Here is an 8,998-nt window from a genome sequence, read left to right as displayed (position 1 = left end):
GTCTGAGTGAAGAAATTCCTCCTCGTCTCAGTCTTAAATGCACGACCCCTTATCCTGAGACTGTGACCCCTAGTTCTAGACACTCAACCCAGGGGAAACAACCTCTCAGCATCCAGCCTGTCAATCCCACTCTGAATCTTATATGTTTCATTCTTCTGAACTCCAGGGAGTATAGGCCCATTCTACACAATCTCTCATTATAGGACAATCCTCTCATCCCAGGAATCAATCTAGTGAATCTTCATTGCACCGCCTCTAAGGCATGTATGTCCTTTCTCTGATAAGTAGACCAAAACTGTGCGCAGTACTCCAGGTGTGGTCTCACCAAAGCCCTGTACAATTGTAGTAAGACTTCCTTACTCTTGTGTTCCAACACCCTTGCAATAAAGGCCAACATGCCATTTCCCTTCCTAATTGCTTGCTGTACCTGCATGCTAACTCTCTGTGTTTCCTGTACGAGGACACCTAAATCTCTCTGAACACCAACATTTAATAGTTTCTCACCATTTAAAAAATATTCTGTTTTTCTATTCTTCCTAACAAAGTGAATAACCTCACCTTTCCTCACATTATTCTCTATCTCCCTCCTTATTGTCCACTCACTTAATCTGTCTAGATCCCTTTGCAGGCTCTTTGTGTCCTCCTCACAGCTTACTTTTCCACCTAGCTTTGTATCGTCAGCAAAACTGGATACATTGTACTCGGTCCCTTCATCTAAGTCATTAATATAGATTGTAAATAGCTGAGGCCCAAGCACCCCACTAGTTACAGCCTGCCAACCGGAAAATGACCCGTTTATCCCTACCCGCTGTTTTCTGTCTGTTAGCCACTCCTCTATCCATGCTAATGTATTACCCCAACCCCAGGATACCTTATCTTGCGTAGCGTTGTGGTTGTTGGAGGTCAATCACCTCAGCCCCAGGACATCGCTGCAGGAGTTCCTCAGGGCAGCGGCTCACCACCACCTTCTCAAGGGCAATTAGGGATGGGCAATAAATGCTGGCCTTGCCAACGATGCCCACATCCCAGGAACAAATAAAAATAAAACCTTTCACATGGCACCTGTAGTGTATGTACCCGTCTACCTTTAAGAGATGTAACCGTCCACCTTTAAGAGAACTACTTTTGGTGTTGCACTACTTTGTTGGCTTCTGTATACTGTAATACCGACGGTGACCACACCGGTATATAAGTGCTGTGTCAGGAGTTATTGGGCAGATTCGCCCTGACCTTCGAATAGTAAAGTCCTGTTTTAAGTTACTCTTGGAGTCTGTGTATTAATTAACTAAACAACCCACAGACTTTACAGTGGCGACGAGTCCGATCGTACCCTGCGGCAACAATACTTCCGAAGCAGTTAACGAGCGTCGAGAAGAGGCAACCGCCCTCGTCATTCTGCTGGGAGAAAACTCGAGTCTGCAGAGCTGGAAAGGAGGAAGAATTCAGAGACAAAGACTTCCATCAGCAACAGGCACTGACTGTCCCTTCTGCCACGGTGAGGAGTGAGCCGATCAGCACGAGAAGCAAGCCGGCCACGGTGACTGTGAGTAAGGGAAAAGTAAAAAGAATAACCGGAGGATAAGGGCGGTGCACTCGAACACGGTCGAGGGGGAAAGGAGCCGGACAGAAGTCGGGCCCAGAGGCGCTGAGACTGGGGCAGCGTGGAGCAAGGAAGCCGCGGTACAGACAGGCTGGGGACGCAACGGTGTCGTGAGACAGCTAGACCGCGACCGGCGAAAAAGGCCAGGCAGCGACCGAAGCCACGAAGCGCTGCGACCGGGAGCGTAGGCGCGGGAAGATATAAAAACTCAGCCGCAGCCGGGGAGGGAAGCACCGGACTGCGAGAGGGCTGGGAGGCGCGATTGGGAGCCGAGCGAGCGGGTGAGGCAGAGCCGACCAAGGGAGACTGAGCGAGAGCCAGTCCAGCGGCTGAAACTGTTCGCCGTCAACGGGGTGTACCCAGCGCCGGTAGAGCCGAGCGAGCGGGAGAGAGACAGAGCCCGAACAAGGGGAACTGAGCGAGAGCCAGCCCAGCGGCTGAAAATGTTCGCCGTCAACGGGGTGTACCCAGCGCCGGTTGCCCTGCCGAGAAAAGGGAAAGCACTGAAGCCGATGCGCAGGCTGTGAACCTGAAAGCCAGCGGCCGTCGCCCGTGGGGAAAGTGTACCCCTCCCGCCAGGGGAAGAAACGCGGGAAAGAAAATGATGGAGGGAAGGTCATTGATGAAGCAGCAGCAGATGGTTGGACCTAGGACACTGCCCTGAGGAACTCCTGCAGCAATGTCCTGGGGCTGAGGTGATTGACCTCCAACAACCACAATCCAGAGTAACTGAGAGGTACGCTGGATGTATTTCCGTGGAAATGTTGGAGAATCGTTGTGGGGCTGAAAGCGGTGGTGAAGTTGGAGGCCAGCATAAGATGCGGAAACGGTGGAGAAATGGACGTTGGCCCAGGAGAGTGAATTTCTGGCCAGGACCCAGACAGCAGCAAAATAAACCAGTGGGACAGTCACAGACTCAGCAGGTAACAGCAGCGATGGGGGATGGGCTGTAAACTGGACAAAGTTACCTTCAAACTGCAGCAACTGAATAGAAGATCAGAGTCACAGCAGCTGAGTCTTACAGTGTATTCCAGTGGAACCCAGTGGAGTAGTATAGTATTGATGGCAGAGAAGGCCAGGAATTGGGAATCAAATTTGAGCAAAGTTCCAGGGCTCACTGATGAAAACAAAGAGCGGGCAGGGTCGGGGAATGGACAGTGGGCACGGTATCTCCCTAAACATCTCCGCCTCGCTGCCTCTCTCTCCTCCTTTAAATGTTCCTTAAAACCTACCTCTTTGACCAAGGTTTAGGACTCCTGTCCTAATATCTCCTTATGTGGCTCGGTGTCAAATTCTATTTGATAATCGCTCCTGTGAAGCGCCTTGGGACATTTTACTATGTTAACAGCGCTATATAAATGCAAGTTGTTGTTGTAGGTGGCTCTGGTATGGCGCGAGCAGTGACAGATATGATGGGTGAAAATAGCTCCCATCTCTGCTGAACTTTCAAAGACTCTGAAACTGAGGCAGATGTCACATTTCGGAGCGGTCAATTGCCCTCAGGCGGGTTACATTGTGTATTCAGCCCCAGTGGCCTAATGGATAAGGCACTGGCCTCCTAAGCCAGGGATTATGGGTGCGAGTCCCATTTGGGGTGATGTGTTTTTAATGATTGACACAACGGCGATTTAGGCGGGGCAAGTGGTGGAAGGTGCTGCCAGGCGTGGAGGCTGCATTAAGGAGGATTGTATTATCACCTGTAGCCAAGATTCCATCAAGGCCGTAAGGTCAATGCAATCATCCACAATAAGGAGGGAGAGAGAAGACAGGCCAGTTAGCCTGACATCAGTCATCGGGAAAATGTTGGAATCCATTATTAAGGGAGTGGTAACAATGCACTCAGAAAATCATATGATTAGGTTTTTCTTCAAGGGAAATTGTGTTTAACACATTTATTGGAGTATTTTGAGGATGTAACTAGCGGGGTAGATAAATGGGAACCAGTGGATGTCGTATATTTGAATTTCCAAAAGGCATTCAATAAGGTGCCATGTGAAAGGTTTTATTTTTATTTGTTCCTGGGATGTGGGCGTCGTTGGCAAGGCCAGCATTTATTGCCCATCCCTAATTGCCCTTGAGAAGGTGGTGGTGAGCCGCTGCCCTGAGGAACTCCTGCAGCAATGTCCTGAGGCTGAGATGATTGACCTCCAACAACCACAACGCTACGCAAGATAAGGTATCCTGGGGTTGGGGTAATATATTAGCATGGATAGAGGAGTGGCTAACAGATAGAAAACAGCGGGTAGGGATAAACGGGTCATTTTCCGGTTGGCAGGCTGTAACTAGTGGGGTGCTTGGGCCTCAGCTATTTACAATCTATATTAATGACTTAGATGAAGGGACCGAGGACAATGTATCCAGATTTGCTGACGATACAAAGCTAGGTGGAAAAGTAAGCTGTGAGGAGGACACAAAGAGCCTGCAAAGGGATCTAGACAGATTAAGTGAGTGGACAATAAGGAGGGAGATAGAGAATAATGTGAAGAAATGCGAGGTTATTCACTTTGGTAGGAAGAATAGAAAAACAGAATATTTTTTAAATGGTGAGAAACTATTAAATGTTGGTGTTCAGAGAGATTTAGGTGTCCTCGTTGTAAGCGGTTTTTGATCCTTGCCCAATTGCTAGATGGACGGTTCGAATCGCCCCCGCCTTACGAAAGTTCTATACCCGGGAATTATTATTCAGAGTGTAAATGGAATAAGTCACGGACAGGAATGCTTCGGTGAAAAATCAAACTTATATTTATTTGGTCTAACATACATTGGATAAAACATGCACTACTAAATGAAATCACTATCTCTGTGGAGAATAGAATCCAGATTACAAACAACATGCATACAGTACACAACTGGGGCCTATAACATGCAATAATTCCCTTGTTGCTATGGTGGACTCTAACTCCACCCCTACCAACGAATTACCCAGTCGCATAAACCCCTTCGCCTGGCTGAACTAAACGAAGCTCCCATCCTTGGAATAGCCCAAAAGCTTCACTTCTGAGGAAAACCCTGAGCCCCTTTCACCTCACCCAGCTTGCCTGGGATATCTGGTTACCGGCTTGGGCCACTCGAGACTATGCTTACCACCACACACAGTTGGTCTCGATCGCTTCGCTCAGTGGCTTCTTCCTCTGGTACTTCTTGTTAGGTCGATCTTGGTGGAGCGAGGAAGCGAGAGAGAGAGAGAAAGAATGGTGGAAAAGGATCTATCTTTATAGGAGTCTTGCTACCCCTATCTTTCCCGCCAATCTTTAAAATCCTTTTGTTTCTAAGCGCTCCGGTGCTTAATCAGTGATGGGTCATCATCGGGCCCATGAGTAATCTGTGATTGGATTAATGGCCCTAAATCTGGGGCATATCTTTCGGTCTTTGTGTTGGGAAAAACAGGCTCCTCTTCAGCTGGCTGAGGCCAGTGGGTTCATTGTTCTGCTTCTCTTCTGAGATGGAGGTGAGAAGTGCTTTTGCATATTAGAGTGGCTTTCTAATAAGTTCAAGTTCAATGGCCCCCTTCCTTTTTCCAGGACTGTCGGGCGAACCCATACATTTTGGATGACTGACAGTTCTTTTGTCACAGCCAACTGCCATGCGTTCTCTGGAGTTTTAACAAACCAGTCCTCCACGCACCTGCACAGGGCGATCCCACCACAGGGAAAACACCCTCAGCCCATAAAGTCCACAAAAATATTCTCGACTGAGTCCATTCTTCAAACAGAGACTTTGCGATATCGTCATCGTACAGGAAACACAGACAGTTAGCATGCAGGTACAGCAAGCAATTAGGAAGGCAAATGGCATGTTGGCCTTTATTGCAAGGGAGTTGGAGCTCAAGAGTAAGGAAGTCTTACTACAATTGTACAGGGCTTTGGTGAGACCACACCTGGAGTGCTGTGTACAGTTCTGGTCTCCTTATCAGAGAAAGGACATACATGCCTTAGATGCAGTGCAACGAAGGTTCACTAGGTTGATTCCTGGGATGAGAGGACTGTCCTATGGTGACAGATTGTGTAGAATGGGCCTATACTCCCTGGAGTTCAGAAGAATGAAACATATAAGATTCAGAGTGGGATTGACAGGGTAGATGCTGAGAGGTTGTTTCCCCTGGCTGGAGTGTCTAGAACTAAGGGATATAGTCTCAGGATAAGGGGTCGGCCATTTAAGACTGAGATGAGGAGGAATTTCTTCACTCAGACGGTTGTGAATCTTTGGAATTCTCCACCCCAAAGGGCTGTGGATGCTGAGTCGTGGAGTATATTCAAGGCTGCGATAGATAGATATTTGGACTCTAAGGGGAACAAGGAATATGGGGTCGGGCAGGAAAGTGGAGTTGAGGTCAAAGATCAGTCATGATCTTATTGAATGGTGGAGCAGGCTCGAAGGGCTGTATGGCCAACTCCTGCTCCTACTTCTTATGTTCTTATTATGATGGACATTGAAGTCCACCTGATGGCATGAGAGTTCATGGGTCGGGAGTCAGCGTTGAGGACTCCCCGGGCCACTCCCTCCTGCCTGTGGACCACTGGGCCACCACCTCTGGTGGGTCTGTCCTGCTTGTGGGACGGGACATACCCAGGGATGGTGATGGAGGAGTCTGGGACCTTGGCTGATAGGTATGATCCTGTGTGGTTGCATTCTCGCCCAAGGTACAAGTTTAAATTTACCTGGTCCCACTGACCATCCACCTCTTTGTTTACATCAGTCAGCCCTGGAAATTTCCACAGAAATACCTCCAGCAAACCTCTTGTTCACTCGGCCCTCCCAAATCCCTACTCCCACTTCCTCGAATTGTCAATACACTTGTCCACAAGGCCCTTACCACCCTTGAGCTTATTGCGGATGGTTGCACTGACATCACAGCCTTGACGGAAACTTGGCTCACAAGTTACGATTAATGCAGCCTCCCCGCCTGGCTGTACTTTCCACCACTTGCCCCGTCTAATCCGCCATAGTGTCAATCATAAAAAACACATCACCCCAGATGAGGCTCAAACACACAATCCCTGGTTTAGGAGGTCAGTGCCTTATCCATTAGGCCACTGGGGCTGAATACTAACAGCACCCCACCTGAGGACAATTGACCGCGATGAAATTACTCACATTTCCCAAATCTTGGACAGTTAAGCACTGAGGGAAGCTATTTTCACCCATCATATCCGCCGCTGCTCACGTGCCATGCCAGAGCCATCTACAGCAACAACTTTTATTTTCTAGCGCCTGTAATGTAGTAAAACGTCCCAAGGGGCTCACAGGAGCGATTATCAAACAGAATTTGACACCAAGCCACATAAGGAGATACTAGGACAGGTGACAAAAAGCTTATCATAGAATGGTTACAGCACAGAAGGAGGCCATTCGGCCCGTCGAGCCCGTGCCGGCTCTCTGCAATACCACTTCAGCTAGTCCCACTGTCCCTGCCCCTTCCCCGTAGCCCTGCAAATGTTTTTCCTGCAGGTACTTATCCAATTCCCCTTTGAAAGCCGTGATTGAATCTGCCTCCACCACCCTTCCAGGCAGTGCATTCCAGATCCTAACCACTCGCTGAGTGAAAAAGTTATTCCACACATCGCCTTTGGTTCTTCCACCAATCACCTTAAATCTGTGTCCTCTGGTTCTCGACCCTTCTGCCAATAGGAACAGTTTCTCTCTATCTACTCTGTCCAGACCCCTCATGATTTTGAACACCTCTATCAAATCTACTCTCAATCCTCTCTGCTCGAAGGAGATCAACCCCAGCTTCTCCAGTCTATCGACATAACTAAAGTCCGTCATCCCTGGAATCTTTCTCGTAAATCTTTTCTGCACCCTCTCTAAGGCCTTCACATCCTTCCTAAAGTGCGGTGCTCAGAATTGGACACAATACTCCAGTTGAGGTCGAACCAGTGTTTTATATAGGTTGAGCATAATTTCCACGCTTTTCTGCTCTATACCTCGGTGGCAGGACATATTGAGAGAGTGGTTAACAAAGCATATGGGATCTTGGGCTTCATAAATAGAGGTATTGAGTAGAAAAATTAGAGAAGTTATATTGAACCTTTATAAAGCGCTGGTTTTTCATCCTGGATATATTGCATCCAGTCCTGGTTGTAATGTATGTACCTTTAAGGGGAGAACTACTTTTTACAGCTCCTGTATACTGTAGTACCGACAGTGACCACACCTGTATATAAAGCCTGAGTAGTGATCTGTACCGTTAGTTCTAGAGTAACCCTCATTCAGTAAACACCTGTTGAATCGTTCCTGCAGTCTGTTGTCTGATTATTGAAGGACACAACATTCAGATACACGGACCTAACATTGGCGACGAGCAGATTCAAACCTACCTGCAACTCTGCATCACCTCCCAGGGATTCGCTCCTGGAGAACAGTGGAAGAAGGCCGAGTCCAGAAGCATGGGCGTCGACCACGGGAAACCCCACAGCCATCCAGCGGAGATTTGAGCATCGCAGGGGAGGCTGTCGAGAGCCAGGCTTGGCTTTCCAGTCAAGGTGGTTGATGGGCCTTCAATAACCACAAAACTAGAAGTTATAGACTTAAACAAGTTGGCTTTTAATCACTAAGATCAGAGCTAACATCTCAACACGCCGACTGGTTCACAGGAATGAGTAATACAGATCCTAGGATCTTTATGTAAGAGAATTCAGGGGCGGAGCCAAGAGCCAAGATCTGGAACCTCCCATGTTAGTCGGGAAAGAGGAAGTGAAACTATACAGAGTGGGGGAGGGTAATATACATGAGTGCAAAATGAATACAGGATCAAGACAAACAGATTTCATTACATTCACCCCTTCTATAGATTTAGTCCATCGGGGTGATGTTTCTTAAAAGTTGGTATAAGTGAGTCTGTCAGGAGGTTTTGCAGTTCTCAGTGATCGGCGCAAAGCCGGTTGGGGTGCCTCTAGGGAAGTGGATTCTGGTTCCTCCGCTGTCCGGGCCTCCGCAGTATCTTCCAAGTTATCTGCAGTGTTCTCCAGGTTAAAGTTGGGTATTGATACCTCTGGGCGTCCTGTCTCGTTGTAGTGTAGGTCTTCATCGGGTAGTCTCCCATCGTTCTCTCCGTTCCCCGAGGGAGCGAGGTCTTTTATGGAAACAGTGTCCTCTTGCCCGTCAGATTATTCGATATAGGCGTACTGAGGGTTTGCATGGAGGAGCTGTACCTTTTCCACAAGGGGGTCCGTTTTATGGCCTCTCACGTGCTTCCGCAATAGTACTGTCCCCGGAGACGTCAGCCACGTGGGTAGAGATATGCTCGAGGTGGATTTCCGGGTGAAAACGAACATCTTTTCGTGAGGGGTAGCGTTAGTGGCAGTACATAACAGAGACCTTATGGAGTGGAGCACGTCTGGGAGGACTTCCTGCCAGCGGTAGGTCGGAAGGCCTTTTGACTTTAAGGCTAACGTGACA

The 8,998-nt window shown here is 48.3% G+C and overlaps 1 non-coding gene across 1 annotated transcript; it reads left to right on the top strand.

Moving 5' to 3' along the window:
* The first annotated feature begins 3,124 nt into the window (after window positions 1–3,124).
* On the top strand, window positions 3,125–3,197 carry trnar-ccu (transfer RNA arginine (anticodon CCU)). The gene has a single exon. It is a non-coding gene; the product is annotated as a tRNA-Arg (tRNA).
* Window positions 3,198–8,998: the final 5,801 nt, after the last annotated feature.

Source organism: Somniosus microcephalus, chromosome 28 (assembly GCF_052327205.1).
Source record: "Somniosus microcephalus isolate GS21.2 chromosome 28, FLI_Smic_1.0, whole genome shotgun sequence".
Lineage (NCBI taxonomy): Eukaryota > Metazoa > Chordata > Chondrichthyes > Squaliformes > Somniosidae > Somniosus > Somniosus microcephalus.
The sequence above is the reverse complement of the archived record's forward strand: the minus strand, read 5'-3'. Positions and strand labels throughout refer to the sequence as shown.